General features: G+C 51.9%; 1 long non-coding RNA gene across 1 annotated transcript in view; it reads right to left on the bottom strand.

The window, feature by feature from the left end:
• Positions 1–288: 288 nt before the first annotated feature.
• Positions 289–24578, bottom strand: part of LOC108176725 (uncharacterized) — a 46797-nt gene continuing 22507 nt past the window's right edge. The window contains exon 3 of the long non-coding RNA XR_007919870.2: positions 289–447. This is a non-coding gene — a long non-coding RNA (uncharacterized lncRNA). The remainder of the gene's footprint in view (positions 448–24578) is intronic.

Genomic DNA, 24578 nt, shown 5'->3' with positions numbered 1-24578 from the left:
TCAGCATGGTGCCTGAAAGGTTATTAATATAGATATTAACTATATCCATATCACCGCTTCAGTGAGAGCGTGAGCTGTGCTTTCTCCTCTGGGGTCTTCCAAGCTATTTGCTGCTGACACACGCCATTAAAAAGAAGCCGACCCCGATGAGCCCATCATCTCACACTGTATTAGGGCTAATGTTATCATTTAAGTCCCTGCGAAGATTTGCCAGCTACAGAGGCCCCGATAACGATGGAAACACAATCGTGTGAGATAATCCGCCACGCGAAAATGACTCTCCTCATCTGTAATACGTCGTTTAGATGTTTATTTAAGACTTATACTATTGAACAAATATTGATGTCTTCAACTGAATGAGAGACATCAATGCCATGGGTAGATGAAGCGTCAGGTTCACGTCTGGGGCTCAGGACTGCACTGGATAGGAAACGTTCTCGCTGGAATCTGTGAAGGGAGGGAGGAAATGAGGGTGAAGAGGAAGGAAGAAGGAGAGCCACTGCATCTCCACCACCTGCCACAGGCACTTGCCAGGCAAGCACACGTGTCCAGAGCACACAATCACTTCATAAGGAGGTCACGTTTTTCTCCCCATTTTACAGAGGAGGAAACTGAGTCCGTAAATTTTTTTTAAAGATCACTCCTAAGGTAAGCCAAAACCAAGATTTAAATGTGGCTCTGACTCTAAAGGCTGCATACGCTGTACAACTACAGCCCCCTGCCACCATTTGTAGAGGGACCAGAGTTCCGGCAGCTTTCTCCACTCCCCTCACAAGGCAGAGAAGTTAAGGGCACAATGGAATTGACCATCCATTGATTCAGAGGATTCATCTGTTCATCCACAAATCAATAAGCATTGTAGTGCGTCTACAAGGCACTAGGCACCAGTGCCAGGCACAGAACACACAGAATTGGAAAAGCAAGGGCCCCAACCCCAGCAGCCACGTCAGGGGTCCATATGCAGTCACCCTCGTTTGGTCGGAGTTGGATGTCCGCACTGAATTCCTGCACAGCATAAGGGCAGTGCCTAGGTCCTGCATGCAGGGTTCTGGGGCCCTTTGAATAAACCAACAGGAGCAAGGACCTCTTCAACCCGCAGTGGACACAGGTTTTACAAATGAAACCCTCCCCAGTCTCAGCAAAAGACGCAAGCACCGTTACTCCACTTACACAACTAGCTTCTGACTCATGGTGCACTGGACCCACTGTCTACTCAGAACAGCCCAAGAAAACAGACATTATTAGCCCATTACCCAGATGGGGCTTAGAGAAGAGCAGCGATGTGTCCAAGGGCAGAGAGAGGGAACGATGCAGTGGGAGTGAGGACAAGGGGCTGTGCAGTGGGGACGCTGGGCTGTGCAGTGGAGTGGGGACACTGGGCTGTGCAGTGGGAACACTGGGCTATGCAGTGGAATGGGGACACTGGGCTGTGCAGTGGAGTGAGGACACTGGGCTGTGCAGTGGAGTGGGGACACTGGGCTGTGCAGTGGTGACACTGGGCTGTGCAGTAGAAGGGGACACTGCGCTGTGCAGTGGTGACACTGAGCTGTGCAGTGGAGTAAGGACACTGCACTGTGCAGTGGTGACACTGAGCTGTGCAGTGGAGTAAGGACACTGGGCTGTGCAGTGGAGTGGGGACACTGGGTTTGCAGTGGTGACACTGGGCTGTGCAGTAGAAGGGGACACTGCACTGTGCAGTGGAGTGGGGACACTGGGCTGTGCAGCGGAGTGGGGACACTGGGCCCTACCCTCTCTTCTCTTCACTCTTACATCTCTTAGCAATATGTGAGCAAGATGTTGTGTGCAGCTTGCCAGGCCCCTTTGGGACATGCTTTCAGGCACGTGTTTCTGCACCCATTTCAGGGCCAGGAACCCAAAGCACAGAGTGACTTCTCTCTTGCTCAGGCACCCACCAATGAGGAAGAGGCTGAAACAGGACTTAAACCTAAGCCATCTGGTTTTTTTTTTGGATCTACAATATGAGTGAGATCATGCAGCATTTGTCTTTCTGTGCCCTTCCCCTAACATGAAGTCCTCCAAGATCAAACTTGTTGCCGCCAATGACGGAATCTCGCCCATCTCTGTAGCTGAACAGTGCGTCGTGGTGTACGCGTGTCATTTGCCTTATCTGCTCATCTCGCGTGATTGCTGCAGGGTGCACACACGTACTGAAACATCACACCGCCCAGTTACTACCTGTCACTGAAAAAAGAAATAAAATCCTTTAAAAAATCAGACCCTAAGCAGAAACATAACATTTTTAAGAACCTGAGTGTCGTGACTCCCAGCAAGCACAATCGCTCTCTTTGGGAAACGCTGCCCAGTCTTAGTAACCATTGGCAGGCCCTCTCCCGTTACCGAGCAGATGCACTGGGAGCGAATCCTTATTAAAGGGAAAACATCGACGAGGCTGTCTCTGGCTTTCTCTCATTTTGTCTCTGATTCTAGAATCCCTATGGCCTCCTAAGACATGGGGTTGAAAGAGCCTTTTTCAAAAACTTGGGGAATCTACAGCTATTTGCCTCTGGGTGTCCATCTGGCTATGCATCTGGAGGGAATGCAAGCATTATATCAAAGAGACACCTTGCTTACTCCCATGTTCATTTCAGCACTATGTCCAGCAGCCAAAACATGAAATCAACCTATGTATCCATCAGTGGATGAACAGATCTGTGGGGAGCAACCCGGACTGGACTGAGTTACTGGAATTAAGACTTATTCTATGCATCTGCTCTCCCACAATATGGCGCTGGGAGAGGAGAAAACAGCTTCTACGCAGCTGCCTCTTGCCAACTTGAGTGATGACCTCCAGGAGCTGATCCTGCTCCTGATTGGAGGAGAGCAGCGTACTCGGCGTGTGGGCAGCCGAGTTGGGATTGGCGGAGGAGGACTATAAAGGAGGAGAGAGACAATATGCACCAGGAACATCTAAGGGGAACATCTATCTGAAGGAACATCTGTGCAGCCCCCGAGAGAGCCGGCCGGCGGTGTGCCGCTCCCCTGCGGAAGTGGGGAATGTGGCCAGGGGGAACTGCCCTTCCACGGAGGTGGAAGGGACAGTAGCCAACCCGGGAAGAACCAGCAGCAAACCCGGGAAGGGCCGAGCAGACGAAAGAACAACGCAGGGTCCTGTGTCGTTCCTCCGCGAAGACGGGGAGCGACATAATGGTGCCGTGACTCGGATGTGAAGCCTAGGCAGGGCTTGGTGTCGTTCCTCCGTGAAGAGGGGGAGCGACAAGATCAAGAAAATGTGGACTGTGCACACAGCGGGACATTATTCAGCCATACAAATAGGAAGAAATCCCGACATTTGGACCAAAATGGATGCACTTGGAGGTCATCATATTCAAGCAATCAGCCAGACACAGAAAGACAAAGGCTACGCGTCATCTGAGTTTAGAACAGCGATTATTAGAGGCTGGGAAAGGTGGCATAAATGGGAAGAGAGAAGAAGGGTGCTGGCTAGCAGGTCCCAAAACACAACCAGATAGGAGTCAGTTCTAGTGTTCACGTTACAAACGGGTAAGTGTGACTTCCGGTAATGCACTCTGCACTGTTTGAAGAGGAGCTGCTGGGCTCCGACTACGCAGAAAGATGAAGAAACGCAGAAGCAGACTTCTTGATTTGATCCATTTGTGCCGCACACATGGGCTGAAATAGTGCACTGTGCCCCCTAAAGAGCTACACGTGTTAATCTAAAAATCCTTTCAAAAACCAGGATCTATCTTGGTATTAAAAAAGAAAAGACATTTGCATGTGGGGTCCAGCCTAGGGGATGAAGAGAGGGCATCGGAGCTGGCCCTGGGGAAGCCCTGGTAGCAATGGTGGTAGCGTCTGGTTAAGCTGTGCAGCTGGTCTGATGGGATTTGGCGACTTGAGCCCTGTCTCATTTCCAGTCATTTTTTACCTGCGGTATTTGCATAGACATATGATATCTGTTATCCTAATTATATCTATTTTCCCAGGTACAGACAGACCTACCCCAGAGTTGGGGTGCCCATTAGCAGATCAACGGGCCTCTGCAGCTGTGTTTTGATTAACAGAAAAGATTCTTTGGCATCGGAGAACTGAAATCACCTTTTAGGATATGACAAGCGCAGCCAAGCGTCTCGCAAGTGAAAATCAGAGGTTTCTCCACGGAAAAGAGTGAGAACGACCACAAAGAATTAAAAGCAGAATCACCTTTAATGGTTTCAACTGTGAAAGCTCAGTCACGCTGAAGATCTGCCAGCCGTCAGACAGCGCAGCATCCCAGGCCCCCTTTGGGCAAAGATTTGCCCAGTTGCAGGCTTCTTGCTGCAGAGGGCGTGGCCATGGAGCCCCCAGGGGAGCCCAACCCACATCTTCCAGGCGGGGCTCCACCAGGGAGGACACAAAGGTGCAGAGGCCAAGGATTGTTGGGGGAGGGAGCACAAGGCATTATGGGTCTTGGTGCACTCCCACCTGCCTCAAATGACTTGCAAACAATATGCAAAGAATTATGCAAATCGCTACAAGGCCTCTTTTAGACCTGTGGCTCAGGGACTCCTTGGAGAAGACGCGCAGGTCTTTTCGTGGTTTTGCATGCCTGGACTCTTTGTGGACTATGGGTCAACACCTTACATGTTAAGTTTGTGAGTCCTTTGTAATCCAGGGCATTTTCATAAGTCCTCCCCTATATGACCCTGACAACTCTGTAAGGGAGCCAGGGCAGGCAGTATGACCCCTACTGTACTTGACCGACCCAAGGTCACACAAGCCAAGCTGTGGTTGAGCTCTCCCTGGAATCCAGGAACCCTAACTCTAAACCTGTTATGTTTCCCTCATTAAAATATCCATGGAGAAGGACACAGGGCTTGGAGGCCAGGAACATCCCAGCAGAGGGGATTGCAATCTCTATCCCACCTTCCAAAACGGTGGCAAGGGTTTCCCACGGAGGAAGGGAAGATCATGGCAGCGGGGGCAACCAGGGCTTTGGGGGGCGGAAAACACTCCCCAGTCCTCCTGGTGGGGAATTACTTATCCATTCTTTCGTTCCTTCAACAAGATTTATTGAAGACCTACTATGCGCTACGTGCTGTTCTACATAACTAACATTCAATTGGAGGTCATTTTTAAGCACGCTAAGAGAAAACAGACTTGCGGAGAGCACTTTAGGCAGAGCAGTCTCTCTGAGCCTAGACCCCTGAGGAGGCAGGAGCCAACCGTGCAAGAGCTGGGGTAGAACTCGCCAAGCAGCGGCCACCAGGGACAGAGGTTTAGGAGGAGAAGGGCTCTGAGTTCGAATTCAAGAACAGAAAGAAGTAGGCATGGCTAAAGCTGGCTGAAAAGTTACGGAGAGCAGGTGAGGTGAGTTTGGGAAGGGCCTTGGGGGTTTTCTTTTTAAATTACCCCGAAACTAGTGGCTTCAAGCCAAATTTCCCTTTTTCTTTTTTTGAATTAAATAGGTTAGAGCACCACAGTGTTCAGTACTGTAGTATGTAGTCATGCTCTGATTTTAACAGGTATCAAAGTTGCTGAGTAAAGCTCTCAGAACTTCTGACACAGCATCTCTGGGGTGGGGCCCGAGGGTTGCATTACTAAGAGTTTCCCAGGCTCCGTTGCTGCTGATGCTGCAAGACCGCTCTTGCACAACCACTGTATTAAGCATGCGTCACTATGTGACCGTCAAGTTTGATGTTGAATTTAATTTTTATTTTTTATTTTAATTTTTATTTGAGAGGCAGAGAGACAACCCATCCAGTGGCTCATTCCCCAAAAGTCGGCGTCAGGTCCTCAATCCAAATCTCCTGTGTAAGTGAAAGGGATCCAAGTACTTGAGCCATCATCTGTCACTTTGCAGGGTGTGCATTAGCAGGAAGTTGGATAAGGACCAGAGCCAGGGCTTGAACTCAGGCACGCTAATAAAGGATGTCGACATCCTAAATGGTGTTTTCACTGCCGTATCAAATGCCTGCCCTAAGTTTTCTTTTCTGAAACTCTCACTTTTTAAGAGTTAATCATGTGGGTAGGGCTGGGGCTGTGGCACAGCAAATTAAGCCAGGATTTGCAGTGCCGGTAGTTTCTATGGGCACAGGTTCAATTCTCTGCTGCTCCACTTCCAATCCAGTTCCCTGCTAATGCACCTGGGAAAGCAGCTGAAGATGGCCCAAGTGCTTGGGGCCCTGTACCCATGTGCTCCTGGCTCCTGGCTTTGGCCTGGCCCAGTCTCAGCTGTTGAGGCCATTTGGGGAGTGAACCAGTGGATGGAAGATTTCTCTCTCTCTCTCTCTCTCTCTCTCTCTCTCTCTGCCTCTTTAACTCTGCCTTTCAAATAAAATAAATAAATCCTCTTAAAAAAAGAGTTAATCATAATGAAAAACTTTTGAAAGCCCCTGATGTCATAGCTTAGGATCCCTCATTAAGACAGACGTCACCCTTCAGTGTTCTAGTTGAATGCTCCAGATGAATGTCTTCATCTAAGAAAGACATCTCAACCAGGAAATCTACCAATGAAAAACATCAACGAATTAAAGAAAATCTAGCAAACAAGACTCTCCTGCTGGGAACCTCACCCGGGCCTTAATTTACTATCTTAAGGAATCTTTGTGTTGTCCTTCCACATAGAGCCTGCCTGCCTCCTGCTGCTGGGAGGCCTTCGGGCCAGGGTTCCCCCTCCACGGTGCTGCCACGCCCCAGACGCCCCAGTAGCACTGAATCCTTGAGACACAGTCCCACCAGCGTCCCACGACTCTGCACACACACCTGGCGACCGGCTTCCTCTGCAGATCAGCCTTGCGCACCCTGAGAGCAGTACTGGTTCCAGATCCACAGGGACGATCAGGGCTAGGGCCCGACTTCTCTCTCCCTGGCCAATTCTGACGTCTGCGTAATCCTCCATCAGGGGCAGGCTGTCCTGGGGTAGGGGAGTTGAGGGCTGGCTTCCTGCTAGAAATGGAGGCGCCTCTGGAGTCCACACTAATGCAAGAGTCTAGCAACCTGCATTCGTTCCTTCATTCAACAAGTCTTTACTGAGCACCGACTATGTGCGAGGCACCCGTAGGGGGCTGTGACTCTGGCGGGGACAAACAAGGCTCCTGCCCCAACTTGCTAATCATTGCCTTTCTTAGAAATGGCATGACCAGGTAGGGCACGGTGGGGAGCAGGAAGGGCTTGCACTGCCAGGCACCACAGAGACAGCAGCATCCACCTTCTCGTTTTATAAGTGCAAACCCAGGCCCCAGTGAAGGCCCAAGGGTACATGGTGTGCTCCTGGCAGAATGGTCTATGGTGGAGCTGGCTGAAGCCTCAGAGCCTGCACCCTGCCATTCCCCTCCCACCACGGCTCCCTGACTATTCACCTGCCCACGGCCTCGGCCAGTCTCTCTTTCCCTGGAATGCTCATGGAGGTGAGTAACACTGCATACTGGGAAGATGCAGGGTTTCGGGAGAGTGTGATGGGCACCTGGCAAGTGCTGACTTCTTGGGACATTCGGCTTTAGCGGCCGGGGCTTGGATGGTGTGCTAGGGAGCACCAAGGGTTGTCCCAGTCCGGGCCACAGACAGGAGCCTCTGGACCCACTCAGACTGTCCTTCCATCTGCTGCATTTGACAGTTCAGTGAGGCTCCCGGCGCCATCAGCGTCATCACCAGCTGTGTGTGCCTCCGGCACTTCCTCCTTCCACCTCGGGTCAGGCGAGCTCTTCCCTCCATCCCTTGCCGACAGACCTCCCATACAGTCAGTGACAGAAGGGTCCCAGACACATGCTTGCCCTCTCCAGGAGTCCACGCATAGATGACTGCCGCGGGGCCCAGCGAGGGTGGCCGAAGAGGTCCCCGGGGGCCCTGGGGAAGACTCTAGCTTTGTGCACATGTGTCTCCCTGGCCGAGCTTCCTGAGGACAGGGACAATGCCACACCAGTCACCCAGCTCTACAGAACATCAACCTGAACCATCCCAGAGTTTCCTCCAAGGATCCTCTGAAGGAAGAGGTAAAGCGGTTCACTTGACTAATCTTCCGCCTGCGGCGCCGGCACCCCAGGTTCTAGTCCTGGTTGGGGCGCTGGTTCTGTCCCGGTTGCTCCTCTTCCAGGCCAGCTCTCTGCTGTGGCCCAGGAAGGCAGTGGAGGATGGCCCAAGTGCTTGGGCCCTGCACCCGCATGGGAGACCAGGAGGAAGCACCTGGCTCCTGCCACCGGATCAGCGCAGCTTGCCAGCCGGAGCGGCTATTTGGGGGGTGAACCAATAGAAAGGAAGACCTTTCTCTCTGTCTCTCTCTCTCTCTCTCTCTCTCTCTCTTTCTCTCTCACTAACTCTGCCTGGGGAAAAAAAAAAGCATGAAGCTCTCCAGTCTCCTTGGGAAACCCCAGGCAGAGCTCAAGACCACAAGCGAATCCCTTCCCTCTCCCTACAGCCACCCCTCCCTCCAGGGCGCTAGGTGAGTCTGATGGCCAGGACTCCTTCCTAGACATCGTCCCACCATGCCCCTCTCCTCTACATAGCCATTGAGGGAATCACCCTGCAAACCCTATGTGACTCCTGGCTCAAGGGCTGGCACCCAAGCCACATGGAGCCAATCAGAAGTCTTGCAGACAGCCTTGAAATTAAAACTGAAAGAAACAAACAAAAAAGAGTATCCAGTATCTTTGAGGAAGGCAATGACGGTCCTAGGCAGCCCCATTTGCAGCCATGGGGGTTGTCGGAAGTGGAGGAGTCGGTGTGCTGGGGGTAGAATGGAGCAGATGCTCAGGAGAAGAGAGTAGGAGTGGAGGGTTTGGAAGCCATTCTCCCTGCAGTCCTGTTGCATCCGGCCAGAGGCACTCCAGGTTCTTCTTAGTCCCCCTCCTCTCAAGCTGGTCCAACTTCTGTTGCTTGCTACGCGTGGCACCCTGACACTGCACTACTGCTCCGGGAAGCTCCTATATTTGCAAAATGCTATGTCCTTGGTGGAGGTTCTTCTCTGTCCTACCCTCATCCCTCCCCCAAACCAAGGAGTCATCCACAGACGGTGTCATAATTCTACTGGATGGAAACCAAGGCACGAGCTGTGTTTAAAAACAACAATGAAAAATAAACGAAGCTTCTAATGGGGATGGAAAGTGGTTAGCAAAGTTCCAGGGCAGCGTGACTGTAATAGATGTGTTTTGGCCATACATGGGTGAGATGTTAACATCCAAGCTGGCATGAACAATGAACAAATAATGTATCTTCTCTCTGTTTATACTACTGCTCTGACGTCAAGCATTTATTAGCCAGAGAGAGTGCTAAACTGGATCACAGGTCTCATTGTGGTGAATACATTGATTGGCTTGGCTCCTTATTCTAAGTAAAACATGAGTCCAAGTCATACATATTTATGGACATGTAAACACATTATTATCCCTGGTAGTGGGCCATGATGGACTCCCTAACCTGCAGCTCACTCCTCTGTCATCTCGAAAAGACCATGCAGTTTGGGGTTTGACCCCAGCTCCCAGGGTAGGTCTGAGGTGAGTCCTGTGCAGCAGGTGTTTTGATACTGGTCAGGTGACCCAATTCTAGCCAATGAGACTGGTCTGTCATGCACTATAGAAAGAGAAGGACAAAAGTTTACGGTCACTTCCCATGGAGTGACATGAGCAAGGAACAAAAAGACCTGCTGCCCATGACTGCCAGCCTGCAACCAAGAGGGGACTCAGACTTTGGATGATGTCACGGCTGAGACCCCGGGTTCACCGGCTGTGAGTACAGGAACCAATCGCATACTGTTAGATGGGTTTGCCTAGCGTATCCTGTTACCCTCTGCTGAATTCATCCTCACCAATGCCTTTGCCAGGCAAAGGAAGAGCAACTTAGCGGTCAGGAGCTGAGTCCCAGACTCGGAGAGCTCTAAGTGTAAATGCCAGCTCTGCCCATTGCTGCCTGTAGGAAACTGGGCAACTTACCCAGCCCTCTGAGCACCAGTTCAGTGATCCTCACGATCAGGGCAGCAGTGTTACTGTCGTGGTTGTCGGCTTGAAATAGCTAGAATCCAGTCCTCCACGTTCAAAATTTCCTTTGGAGACCCCCCTCCAATGGTATGCAGTCTTGGTGAAAGATAGAGCCCACCAGCACTACAAACGCTTAAAAAATAAGATCTCGGGCTGGCACAGAGGGTTAAGCCAACGCCATCCCACATGAGTGCCAGTTAGAGTCTTGGCTGCTCCACTTCCTGTCTAGCTCCCTATGAATGTGCCTGGGAAAAGTGCATTGGGTCCCTGCCACCCACGTGGGAGACCTGGATGGAGTTCCAGGTTCCTGGCTTTGGCTTGGCCCAGTCTCAGCTGTTGCAGCTATTTGGGGAATGGATGGAAGAGCTCTCTCTCCCCCTTTCCCTCTATCCCTGTCTCTCCTTCTCTCTCTGTAACAGTCTTTCAAATAAATAAAATAAATATTTTGGGCTGGTGCTGTGGTGCAGTGGGTTAAAGCCCTGGCCTGCTGCACCAGCATCCCGTATGGTTGCCAGTTTGAGTCCCAGCTGCTTCCAATCCAGCTCTCTGCTATGGCCTGGGAAAGCAGTAGAAGATGGCCCAAGTCCTTGGGCCCCTGCATCCATGTGGGAAATCCGGAAGAAGCTCCTGGCTCCTGGTTTAGAATCAGCTCAGCTCCGGCCATTGTAGCCATTTGGGGAGTGAACCAATGGATGGAAGACCTCTCTCTCTCTCTCTCTCTACTTCTCTCTGTAACTCTGTCTTTCAAATGCATAAAAATAAATAAATAAATCTTTAAAAATAAATAATAAATAATTAATAAGTAATAAGATCTGTATGTCTGGCCCTGTCTCAGACAAATGGCAGGTCTTGATGTACACTCAGCAAATCTCGATCACCGTTTCAGGGTGCGAAGGCTCAGAAGGCCCCTGGGAAGGAATGATCTGAGTTCAACACAAGGTGCGCATTGACCAAAACAGGTGCCTTGAATCTTTGCAGCCACACTGGCAACTCAGTCCTCTAGGCTTGGACTTTGGCTGCCTGGGGTCTCACCGTGAACTGGCGACCTTTGACTGGCACAATGGCGTGGAGGCCCAGCTCATCCAAAGCCAAAGAAGAATGGTGAAGGTCAATCTTGGCAACAACATCTCCTTCTTAACTACAGTTTGCTCGTCTTAATCCTTTACAGTCCCAGGACACACAGCCAACAGGAAACACACGCACAAAATTAGGAAAAGGGCAGGCATGTGGCACAGTGGTTAAGATACTGCTCGGGACACCTGCATCCCATATTCGAGTGCCTAGGTTTGAGTCCTGACTCCACTTCTGATCCAGCTTCCTGCTCACGCACACCCTGGGAGGCATCAGGGGAGGGTTCAAGTCCTTGGATTCCCACCACCCACACAGGAGTCCTGGACTGACTGCAGCCTCCTGACTCCAGGTCTGGACCAGCTGCTGTGATTGTGGGCATTTGGGGAGTGAACCAGCAGACAGAAAATCAAAATCTCTCTCTGGAGGATGAACAACCAACCCCGCGCCCAGCTCCTTGCCTGCCCTGATGGACCTCTTCACCCCCCACACACCTGGAAGTGGAGGAACCCACTTCTTCCCCAATGAGGGTGATGATGAGTCAGGCGTGTGGCTACACTTTGTCATTTGGTACATTCCAGACAAGTGACTGCTGCCATCAACACCAGCAGCAGTCTCTCTCTCCTTCCTAACATTCAATGAGCTATTATTATGTCCCAGGGGCAGAATAAGCATGTGCACACATTGGTTCATGTGTTCCTTAGAAGAACCTTACAAGGCCAGGCACTATTATTTTCATCAAGAAACAGGTTCAAAACAATGGAGCCTCCCACCAGAGGCCAAGTGGCTGCAGGTGGGAGCGCCACAAAGCACTGTGCCCCCAGCTGTGGCCAAGCCCTAAGCATCCACCTACAACCCAGTTCCACACCCCACACACTTTCCCTGCCCCTGGGCCTGGCCCAACAGACACACATTCTGACTCTCCCACCCACCTCTGGTCTCAACAGCCTTGTCTCTGCAGCTAAAGTGCTTCCGCATCTTTGTTTGGAAGATGGGCTTTATGCCTTCGTGGGTTGGGGCTGGTGGCAGCTCTTGTCTCCTCTACATTATTAACTCTTATGGGCATGCCATAAACATGTCTCCTTGGTGCTTAGGGCCAGGTATCGATCACCGTCATTTACCGGCACGTGCCAAGCCAGAAGGTTGGGTGCACCCTCCTTTTGGTGAGTTCGGCCTGCAGACTCGGAGCCTGCAAGTCTCCCGTCACACACCCGTGTTGGGGCATCAAGGATCATTCAGGACTGGGCTGATCGGGCATCCAGCCTCAGACGCACACCTGTCTGTCTCATTCAGCAGCAGGGGCCCAGTGCGTTCGCGGTGGGGAGATGATTCAGGGTCATAGCCCTTCTAGAAGAAGGAACGCGGAAGAGGGATGCATGTTTCTGAAGGATCCCTGGACAACCGGCCAGGGATGTGTCTGGAGGGGCCTGCGGCTCAGGAGGGAGCGAGCCAGTGAGCAGCCCCGACTCTCCTGCGCTGGTCTTGCTCCTGCGTGGCAAGAACATAGAGACATAGAGCAATGAGGTACCCGGACCCTGCTGCCCGTGGCACGGCCGTTTCTCGGGTCACAGGCCGACTGCACCCAGTACTGGCAATCAAAGCAGCTGGAGACTGCATGGAGGCGGGCCCTGCTCTGATCAAACGCCTCCCGCGCAAGCTCACAGCCAGGAGCCCGCGGCCAGCAGCCCTGCCACCTCTCGAGCAACATTTCCTTGTGCTGTGGCACAGATTTCTCCCAGGCTCGCCGGTACGGGCCAGGCCACCTCCAGGGGTCCTTCGGTTTATTCCTGGGTGTTGCATGGAATGGGACGGCTGCTGGAGGTCCCAGGGTTCCTAGATCCCAGGAAGAGACCCACGTGCTGAATCATTCCCAATGATTTCCTTGAGGGAGACCACATCTCATCAGTGCCCCCTCTTTTTTTTTTAACACAAAATGGCATTATTCTTCCAAACTAGTTGCTTTAGGTGCTAAATCTATATCTTTTATGTTGTATTTGGGAAAAAAAATGCTGGTGTGGACGTTGCAGCCAAGGTGCATCTCTACCCCGCCCCCTGATCCCACCCCGGCACCCCTTGCTGATCTCAGTCCAGGAAGGGGGCTACCAACCAAACCCCGGGTTCCAGCTCTGGAAGAGAGGACAGGAGCAGGCACCCCGGGGCTCCTGTCTCCCTCCCTCCCTCCCTCACAGAGTGCAGGGGACTATGAAACAACCACACCACCACGTTCTTACTGGAAAAAGGTATGGAGGAGGGGTTGGGGAGGGGTTGGGGGCAGGGTAACAAGGAGGCCCTCACTGGCCTTGGGCTGAGTTCATGGCCCCAGCAGCTTCTCCCTCTCAAACATTAGGCTTGGGACACCCACATCCCATATCACAGTGCCTGGGTCCAGGGCTCACTACTGCTTCCGGTCCACCTTCCTGCCAATGTACACCCAGGGAGACGGCAGGGCATGGCACGGGTGTTTTGGTCCCTGCCACCCATGTGGGAGACCCAGGCTGACTTCTAGGATCCTGGCTTCTGCCAGGCACAACCCTGGGGAGTGGACCAGAAGTTGGAGGATCTCTCTATTCCTGTCTCTGTAATTCAATTAAAATGTAAAAAATAATAATAATAAAAATAATTAAATAAAGAAAAAATAAAAATGTTTCTAAAAATTCAGGAAAATTGCATCATGGAATTTCTCGCTCCAAAGTCAACTTAGAAGACCGGTAGAATATTCCAAGGCGACACTGGAGCAGGCATTCTCCATAGGATGAACAGGGTCAGCCACAGTGCCCCAGCCTCAGCGCCATTCACCTGGGAACCAAAGAATGGGCAGCACCGTGCTTTGCCCTGTGCACTGGAGAATGCTCAGAAGCCTCCTTGGTCTCTCCCCTCTCTGAGGCCGTAACATCCCCAGGCGTGGTAAAGTCAAACATCCCCAGGGCTGGAATTGCCCCCAGTGGAAAAACCACTTGTTTTAAGCAAAGATGCAGATGAGGGGACAAGGCTGGGATGCCCAGGATCCAGGGAGAACCACTCCAGGGCCTGCGCAATTCACACTCAGCTCAGCAGGATGCCCTGAGAACTAAATGAGACGGAGGAGGGCGCTACCTTTTCTGGGGTGTCTATCCCTTGCTGAGCGCATGTCAGGCACTCAACACACACGGTCTCTAACCAGGATGAGTGGTTATTCATGCTAATGCCACGGGCTGGTGACTCAGAGTAACAGACAGCCAGACTGTCGTGCTCACCAAATATGGCAAACCTGAAATACTGTGGCCAGGCTGCCCTCATCACTGCATGGGGGAAAAAAAAAAAAAAAAAAAAAAAAAAGAGGGGGTGCCCTTTGTTCCTTGCAAGGCATGCTCGCAGACTAGAGGTACTTCTCGGCACTGGATGAGTGGGAGACTTGAGTCTTGCTCCTGTTGCGTGACCACTAGCTGAAGTGATGGCCTTGCACGCTGTGTACGGTTGCTGGCCAGTGACCTACCTCCTCCCTACAGAGAGTGGTCTGTGATGGCTGCACCAGCAGCACCCTGGAGCTTACTAGAAATTCAGAACCTCAGGCCCCACCCTTGACCTTCCAATTCAGAATCTCCATGCTAACAAGATTCTCAGGTTTTTTGGAGAATGCACTGAAGTTTGGGCCGCCGCCCTACAAGTGCATTTTAGAGTGTGTCTGCTGGGACTGCAATATCCTCCTCTCTCCAGATTCACTCCCTCAACAAATGTTTATTGAACACCAACCGTGTGTCCTGCCTTTGTGGGGCCAACAGTGTGGGGGCCGCTTCCCACCCTCAAGCAGGAAGCTACACAGAGGAAGGTGCTTGGGTTACACGGGAGCAAAACGCAGCTCCCGCAGGTGAGCAGACTTGGACAGAACTCTGCTACTAACAAACAGAGCAAGACATCTTTCTCCCACATCCTGGCTCTTCCTGCTGTACCCATACTGCTCTTCAGCCACAGTCACAGTGCAAAATGAAAACATAGATTCCTACTTATCTTAATCACCCAATCATGCTGAAGACAGGGTTGGAGCCTGGGGGGGGGGGGGGGGATGTCATTCAGACTGACAGCTCGCCTCAGTCAGGAACTCATCCAGAATCAGAAGTTCAAAGACAGTGGGATCCACTGGGGGTGGGGTCAGCTTGGCTATAAGCTCTCCACCAATTTCATCACTTCCAAATCGAAGGCATTGAAAGAGCACCATAAAAAAACACAAAGCAAGCCCAGCTCCTGGGAGTTTAACATGTCTGCACCCTCACACTGTGTCTCCCCACTATCCTCCATCAAAAGGAAGCTCCAGGGGCAGGCATTTGGCCCAGCAGCTGAACGCCTGTGCAGTGCATTGGAGGAGCTGGATTCAAGCCCCAGCTCTGGTTCCGGGCTCCAGCTCCTGATAAGCAGCCCCTGGGAGGCAGGGGTGATGACTCGGGTTCTGCCACCCAGGCAAGTGGACAGGATAGTCTTCCTGGCTTTTGCCTTCAACCTTGTCCATTCCCAGCCACTGCAGGCATTTGAGTAGTGACCTAGTAGGTGGGCATTCTCCTGCTCACTCCCTCTCCCTCATTCTCTGCTTCTCAAATACATAAATCAACAGAATCTCATGCTGATGCTAAGAACTCTGATGGAAACTTCCCTGAGTTTAAGTCTTGGTCTTACCTTATAGAAAGACGTGAGTGCACACACAGGAAAATATTCACCCCACTCTGTAGCCACAAGCACCTCTCAAAACGAAGTTCCAGGGCCAGCGGTGTGGTGTGGTAGGTAAAGCCTCAGCCTGCAGTGCCGGCATCCCATATAGACACCGATTCTAGTCCCGGCTGCTCCACTTCCCATCCAGCTCTCTGCTATGGCCTGGGAAAGCAGTAGAAGATGGCCCAGGTGCATGGGCTCCTGCATCCACATGGGAGACCAGGAAGAAGCTCCTGACTCCTGGTTTCAGATCAACCCGGCTCTGACCATTGTGGCCATTTGGGGAGTGAACCAGCGGATGGAAGATCTCTCTCTCTCTCTCTGTAACTTTGCCTTTCAAATAAAAAAATAAATCTTAACCAAAAAAATGAAGTTCCTGGGGCAGATGTTGTGGTGCATTGGGTTAAGCCACTATTTGGGACTCTGCATTCTGTACTGGAGTGCTTAGCATCTACTCCCACCTCTGCTTCCAACCTAACTTCCTGCTAATTTCCCTGGGAAGCAGCAGATGGCCACCCAAGTGCTTGGGTTCCTGCCACCCACATGAGAGACCTGGATGGAGTTCCCTGGCCCCAGCTTCAGCCTGACACAGGCCTGGGTGCTGCTGGCATTTGGGGAGTAAACCAGCAGATGCAAGACATCTATCTATGTCACTCTGACTTTCAAATAATAAATAACTTTTAAAAAGAAGAAGTTCCTAGAATAAGCACATCAGAGTGACCTATGGCATGAAGAGAGATGAAAAGGCTGCCTCCCAGGGTGCACATTAGCAGGAAGCTGGATCAGGAGCAGAGCCAGGACTAAGACCAGACACTGGGATATGGGATGAAGATGTCCCGAGAGGCGACTTAACCCTCTGTGCCACAAGGCTCACTTTCCTAGAAATATACTTTTATTAAAGTCCCACAAAACATCTGGTCCATGACAAGATAGGGAAACAAGGACTCCCAGGTGCTCCTTCGCCAGTGACAGTCTGTGGCAAACCCCAGGAATCCCTATGGTCCTGTCCAACAGCCCCAAGTGGGTTTGGGTTTTTGAGTGGCACTGATCCAGCCTCAGGCAGTGAATCCCCTCTGGGTGTGCAGCCCCGAGGGGCCATGGTCCCTCTCATCATAGGCAGGACATTTAATTCTTAGGCTAGATTGTACCTGATACCCAAATCACCGTTGGTTCCAGGCAGAATAATGGAGTCACAACTACTCAGAAGCACAAGGAAAACCAGATGTTCTCCCCAAGGTCAAGGCAGGCAGTCCAGTGCCGACACAGTCCCACCTCCACCCCAGCCAGGCCTCCTCCCCAGACCCAGTGTGCCCAGGCCCCAGGGAATGTCACTGTTCAAGTGCTTCTTTAAATTCTTTATGGACAGCATCCACTTCCAATAAGTTTTTAAATGAGGAACCCAATGTCCTTCTGATTTTGTTCAGAAGGACACGGAGTGGCACACAAAGCTCACAGTCTGAGCAGTTTTGAAATAAATACAAAACCATGAAACCACCAGGACAATCGAGTTAACAAACATTTCAACTCCCTCCAGAAGTCTCCTTGTGCCTCTCAACAATCTGCCCCTCCTTCCCTCCCTGTCTGTCTGCAGGCAACCACTAAACCACTAATTTGCTTTCTGTCAGTACAGATTAGCCTGCATTTTCTAGAATTTTCCATAAATGGAATTATACTGGTGTGCACTCTTTTGGTTCTGGCTTCTTACCCTTGGCACAGTACCTTTTAGATTCATGCACTTAGGAGCCAGCACTGTGGCATAGTAGCTTAAGCCTCCTCCTGAAGTGCCGGCATCCCATATGCACACCAGTTCAAGTCCCAGCTGTTCCACTTCCTATTCCGCTCCCTGCTGGTGGCCGGGGAAGGCAGTGGAAGATGGCCCCAAGCGCTTGAGCCTCTGCACCTGTGTAGGAGATCCAGAGAAGGCTCCTGGCTCCTGGCTTTGCATCAGCCCAGCTCTGGCCATTGTTGCTATTTGTGGGAATGAACCAGCAAATGGAAGACCTCTCTGTCTCTCCCTCTTTCTGTCTGTAACTCTGCCTCCCAAATAAATAAATATATCTTTAAAAGAGAGAGAGAGAGAGAGAGAGAGAGATCCAGCCACATCATTGCAAGTATCAGTAGTTTTCTTTTTATTGTTGAGTACTGTTTCATTTACACATTTTCCACAATATTTTTATCCATCCAATCAGAAAAATGGAATTTTTCAAAGGAAATGTTAATTTCTCAAATCCTCCTGGAATTACAACAAGGTGGAGGAGGAGAGGAAAAAAAAAGAAAACAAAAAGTACTGAACTTCTCCAAGTTCATTTCCACCTGGGGACTTTGCACTTGCTCTTTGCCTGGCCTGGAATGCTCCCCAAGCATCGTTGACACTTTCTCATCATTCACAACTCAACCCTGAGGTTCCCCTCCTCAGAGGCCTTCCCAGGACACTGCCATCTCCTGTCCTGTGCCCCAACATGTAATTCTCCACCACAACACCGTTTCTGTTCTCTCAAGCCCCCATCATCCTCTGAACTTCAGAAGATGGTTGTTGGATGGATGGATGGATTTTGCCTGTCCTCTTCTCCATGATGTAGACTCTGAGTGGAAGCGCAGGCACCTTGTCTGTCTTGCCTACCATCGCATCCTCATGCCTGTCACACTAACCAGGGGACAGCAGGTGCTTCACAAATATGCTTTAAACAGCTGTCTCAGTGAAGTGAACCAGTGGCTGAGAAGGTGGATGGACACTATAGACAGAGCTGTATTTTTGACAGCTAAAAAGCCTTTGACGTTGGAAAAAATCTCACAGCTCCCTAATACGATAAAGACATTTGGAAGGCCACCCACTGACCCTGCAGCCTACTCAGGGACGGACTCAGAAGCTTGGGCCAGACACAGCAGCCACGACCTGGAAACCCATTTGCTGCAATGGTGAGAAAGCTGGCCTCGGCTGGCCCCAGTGCACTGGCTGCGCCTACAAATCATCGGAAATGCTAAATCATGCTTCCACCCCCCTGATGGCGGCCACAGGACCGATGAAGGACACTCACCCATAATTTACATACTGCCAAGTTCCTGAGAGCCTCAACATAAAGCCCCCAGGGGGTCCCCAGGCACTATTTTTGAGTAGAAGGACATCAAGTGACAGATTAAATCGAGTCGCCCTCCCCGGCCCCCCTCCAACACCAGGGGGAAAGGAACCTCTCCCTCCACTGGCCGCCGTCTGAGAAAGGTCTTAAACTACATTTGCAGTCAGCGGCTTCCCAGGAAAACCCTTACAGCAGGAGAAATGGATCACCCGCGCTGGTCTCGCTCCCCTTCCGCACGACGGCCCCACCGCTAGCCTGGACTGTCGCTCAGACTTTCGTTCCTTGTCCAGATTCGAGCCATAAAAAGTGTTTTAATCTCAAAGCACGCGGGAGGGAGTTTTACAAGGGCACTTTGCATTCTGCCTGTCAATGGGAAAAGACATTTGGTCACAACCTGGTTTCAGTACCAACAATGAGTGGGACGATGGGGCAATCACACAGCAGCCTCACTCCAGACCCAATGGACGCGTACTTCTGAAGGCAGGACCGGATAGGAGGCTTTTCGGCCCCAGCCATTAGAATGGGCTACAGAACCTTCTATGATAATTTCCATGATGAATTTTTCATAATCTGATAAAATAAGAAGCCGAAAAAGCCAGAAAAGTAAAGCCTAGGACGCTCTAAGTGGGTTACTTTTTTTTCTTTCTAGGAATTATTTTTAAATTTTTTTAGCTACTTGAAAGACAGAGAGACAGAGAGAGAGAGAGAGTTTCCATCTGCTGGTTCACTCCCCAAATGCCTACAACAACCAGGGTTGAAGGCAGGAATCAGGAAACTCCATCCAGGTCTCCCACATGAGTGGCAGGGCCCAAGCACTTGGGCCATCATCTCCTGCCTGCTAGGGCACAAGTTGGAACAGAGGCAGAGGAGCCGGGACTCCAACTGGCACTCCAGTATGGGCCGCGGACATCCCGAGTGACGGCTCCGCCCACTGCACCACTACACCTGCCCCTGTTTTCTTGCTTTGCTTTCTGCACAGCTCAGAGTCTGCACACTGTTTTCCAGAATGTGAGCCAAGTAAAACAAACAAGTGAATGCAGGCTGGCACCTGAGAGGCAGGCCACTGGTCTGTCCTCTAGTGCTCAAGAACTCTCCAGAGGCCGGCACCATGGCTCACTTGGCTAATCCTCCACCTGTGGCACCGGCACCCCGGGTTCTAGTCCCGGTCGGGGCTCCGGATTCTGTCTCGGTTGCTCCTCTTTCAGTCCAGCTCTCTGCTGTGGCCCAGGAGTGCAGTGGAGGATGGCCCAAGTGCTTGGGCCCTGCACCCGCATGGGAGAACAGGAGAAGCACCTGGCTCCTGGCTTCGGATCAGCGTGGTGCACCGGGCCACAGTGTGCCGGCTGCAGCGGCCATTGTGGGGTGAACCAACGGAAAAGGAAGACCTTTCTCTCTGTCTCTCTCACTGTCCACTCTGCCTGTCAAAAAAAAAAACAAAAAAAAAAAACAAAAAAAAAAAAAACAAAAAAAAAAAAAAAAAAAAAAACCTCCAGAAGCACATCAATGGTCTGTCTCTGTCTCAAATGACCCACATATGCGACTGGGCTTGGGCCCCTGCACAAATGGGAAAGTGGAGCTTCCCCTTAGAATACTGGACATATTCCTGGGGATGAAGCCCTGCTTCTACCCTTGCCAATATGCTGTTCCCTTCACCCTCATGCTGAGCCAGGCAATAACACACTCCCAGGAACTCATCGGCTTCATTAGTTGCCTGTAAGCACAGAAAGCAATGGCAGTACTTGTTCCACAGTTGTAGCCCTGTGCCTAGCACATTTCTCTGGAGAGTGGATCGATGGATGGGTGGATGAACTGAGAATGCTGTTTAGCCATATCATACCTTTCAACTCTCCCAACAGCCCTGTGGAGTAATACCAATAATAGTTAACCCTTATAATATGCTAATTACATGCCAGCTACTATTCTAAATTCTTCATCCATATCAACTCCTTTAACCCACTAGAACCTTATGAAATAAGGGCTATTATTATCTCCTTTTCACAGATGAAGAAACTGCTGGAAGCAGATGCAGGTCACAGTGCTGGGAGGAGGCAAGGCTCAGCCTTGTTGGATGCTCTCGTAAGCACGGTGCTGCTTCTCTCTGGGCCATATGTTACAGAGCAGGAAACAGACAGCAGCAATATTCATTGAAACAAGACTATCCAGGCCGGCGCCGCAGCTCACTAGGCTAATCCTCTGCCTTGCGGCGCCGGCACACCAGGTTCTAGTCCTGGTCGGGGCACTGGATTCTGTCCCGCTTGCCCCTCTTCCAGGCCAGCTCTCTGCTGTGGCCAGGGAGTGCAGTGGAGGATGGCCCAAGTGCTTGAGCCCTGCACCCCATGGGAGACCAGGAGAAGCACCTGGCTCCGGGCTTCGGATCAGCACAGTGTGCCGGCCACAGCACGCTGACTGCAGTGGCCATTGGAGGGTGAACCAATGGCAAAGGAAGACCTTTCTCTCTGTCTCTCTCTCTCTCACTGTCCACTCTGCCTGTCAAAAAATAAAATAAAATAAAATAAAATAAAATAAAATAAAATAAAATAAAAAGACTATCCAGCCGTGAGCACGGACCTAAGGTTGTGTTCCCTGGACTCTCAAGTGGAAGACACACGTAGCCTGTCTCTGAGTCCACGCTCCCCACACCCAGGTAGCACACGTGGAAGAGAGTTAGCTTGCTGCAGATTTCCAGATCAGCAAAAGAGACCCTGCCAGGGTAGAGGATGCCACGGGAACAGACGCTGGTTTGCTCAGGACCCCTCTCCCACACTGGATATATTGGGGGCTCCAGGAAAGAAAAAGAAAACAAAAACAAACCTGGAAAACAGAGGCTCCACCCCCAACTCTCCTGCAATGATTTTGTTTTGTTTGGCGAAGGAGAAACTTGCTGGCATCTGTGTTCAGTCCCCAAACATTCATTACGGCCCAAGCAAAGGCCATAGAGCAAGACAGGCACGACGTTCCTAGCCCAAGTCACAGGCGTCACAGTGTTCTCAGCGACTGGATTTTACTATACAGTAAGAAAAGCCGTCTGGGGGAAACAGGAAACCCAGGATGAAAGAGTGGGAGCCAAGACAGAATGAGAATCTATGCAGGTGAAGAGGAAGAAAAGGTTGGAGTCAGTGGCTAACATTACTGTGTTGGTTGGGAAGGCTGGACCATTTGATTGCAATTTACAAGATTACTGCGTCTGTTTCAAGAAGATGCAAGAAAGCAGGGAGACCCTGAGTCTTGGAGCTGGGACTTGTTGGTCTCTTACCTTTCCAACTCCATGTTCAATGGCATGCGGAGTTGGGGAGAACAGTGATGTGATTGTGGAAATTAAAAGAAACAAATGACAGTGCAATAATCAAGAAACCTTAGGCAAGTTGGAAAAGGGGAAATATGAAAAGAAGAAGAGGGCAGGGGGCTCTCTGCCTCCTTATCTCCCCTTTTCTTTCTCACCCCTCTTATGGGGCTGGAAAGGGAAGGATGCAGTTTGAACTGAAGAGGTTACATGCGATTGATGGATTGAAGCTCCTGGTGCAGACAAGGTAAAGTTACGATTGTGACTCTCTCTGACTGCAATTCCCCAAAGAAACAGCCTTTTCCATCAGGCAGGAAAAAAAAAAAAAAAAAAAACAAAAACCTCCTCCCGCAAAAGGCAATGGAAGCCCTGAGAAATACTGGCCATGGAAGTCACAGCTCAGCTAGGACTTATGGGATTTGTAAATTTCCACTAATGTGAGTGACAGTCAGGCCTTGCTCTCGGGCAAGTTCCCCGGGCCCCAGCACCTTGGCATTTTCTTTCTACCAAACAGAAACTAAAAGGCACTTTGCTCCATGAACACGGACCGGGAGGAGCTACCCGCAGGGCTAGGTTACACTGCACACCTCCTTTGGATAAAACCAGGGCGCACAGCTCCCATTTGGAAGTGGAAGTTTTGCTGGAAATGTGGCAGTGTATAATTTCTTTCAAAAAGAAAACTTGGTTGCAAAGAGATTCGCTGAATGAGTTCACCCAGGAGTCCCATCGGGAGGTTATCTGAGCAGCCTTCCTCGAGGAATGAGAATGAGTTTCCTGGCAGACCCCCAATCACGCCCAAATGCACACACACTCCCGGCTCTCACACCTATTCCCAGTAGAAAACATCCAGGAACTAATCGCCAGCCTTGGATCCTGAGGTCCTGCTCCTGGAGCGGGCAGATGGGAATCCAGGCTCCCCACTGGGTGCTCTGAACATCCCTACTACCAAGATGCAAGAATTAGCTCCACTCCTGCACGGAGATGATTTTTTTTTTTTACGCTCGGAAAACCGCAATGGGATTTAGCCAAAAGGAAGCAAAGGTTTTCTTTTTATAAATTCGATTAGTGTTTTCCACTTTCTCCGCCTCGGGACATTTCCTTTGGGAAGAATTTTATACCCAGAAACCCCCTTAGTGAGGCACTGTTGCATGCGGGGCGCAATGAATTGAAGTGCAAGACGCTCGGTGTGGACGGAAAGCAAACGTCGCTGGTACTTGCAGTCGCCGGCGAAGTCAGTCTCAGCGCCGGTGTGGGAATGGCCCTGCCAGGGGAGGAGGACGAAGTTTGCCGCGGCCGAGGGGTAGGGTACCCTTGGCTAGGGTGAGGGTGCGCGCGGGTGGTTCCCGAGCCCGCCCCCCCGCTCGCCACCGCTGCGTTTCCCGCGGCCGCCGGCGCCGGAGCGCTTTGGTCCCGCACGGCTCCCGGCGCCCGACTGCAGACTAGCCTTTGGAGGTGCGCGGTGGGAACCCCCCACCCCTCGAAAAAACTGTGCCTTTTCGCCGCCACCGGGACTTAGCCGCTGGGGAGCCAGGGTGCCAAAGGCGCACACGGCGCAGACTGGTGCCAGGGGCGCGGGCACCGGGCGGAGCCTGCTCCTCCGGGCCTTCGGGTTCGAAGCCGCGCCAGTGTGCAAGCAGAGGTTAGGATTTGAGAGACAAGAGATCAGTGGGGAAAAGGAGTGTTTTCAAACTCCTGGAGAAGCCAGTGAGTGCCGGGGCGAGGAAAATAACCGAACCTACAGCGGGCTCTCCGAACTTGGGCTCTGCCTTCAGCCGCGCTCTCCTGCTCCCTCCTCCCACCACGCCAGCCTCAACCCTAAGGGCTCGGGTACAAGTCACCTCAACTTCTTCCCTCTCCCTTTCAGACAAGGAAACTAAAGTAAACTCCGAGGGACTCACGAGGGGGCATCCCGGTGCCCCCAGCCCCAAACACACACACACACACACACACACACACACCACACTCGCTCCGTCCCACCCACCTCCGGGTAGGGGAGGGACTGGGAACCTGATCTCCGGGCTCCTGCCCCGAACGGTTCCCCATCAATAATGTTGATACCATCGAGGCGCCGCCTCCCCCCGCGCCCCCAGGGCGCCGCGGCCGCCTTTTGGCCGCTTTTTGCTTGGCTTCGGAAAACGAAACCTCCTCTACTGCCCTCCTGGCCTCGGCCGCGGGCCAGCGTGGCCTGGGGCCCGGCCCGAGGAAGCGGGGCCGTGGGGAGGGCGCTCGGAGGCGTCCTCCAGTTCTGGGGTGGGCTGCCCAACGTGCGCGGGCCGAACGCTACGCCCCAGGGTCTGGAGCCCAGGGAAGGCCTGGTCCCACAGCCGGGGTCAGACTGGGCCAGAATGAGGTCGCTCCGCGGGTAGAGGCAGCCGGCCTAGGGTGTGGGGGAGCCCCAACAGGCCCTCCCCTTCCCAGGATGGGCGACTCCTGCGCTGAGAACGCAGCGGCGGCCTCGCAGCACCCTCGGGCCCCGCTAAGCCACCAAGAACACCGCAGGGCCTGGGAGGACCGACGCGACGTGTGGGCAGAGCCGGGCAGCCACCCCTCCAG

This window comes from Oryctolagus cuniculus, chromosome 18 (genome assembly GCF_964237555.1).
Source record: "Oryctolagus cuniculus chromosome 18, mOryCun1.1, whole genome shotgun sequence".
Taxonomy (NCBI): domain Eukaryota; kingdom Metazoa; phylum Chordata; class Mammalia; order Lagomorpha; family Leporidae; genus Oryctolagus; species Oryctolagus cuniculus.
The sequence above is the reverse complement of the archived record's forward strand: the minus strand, read 5'-3'. Positions and strand labels throughout refer to the sequence as shown.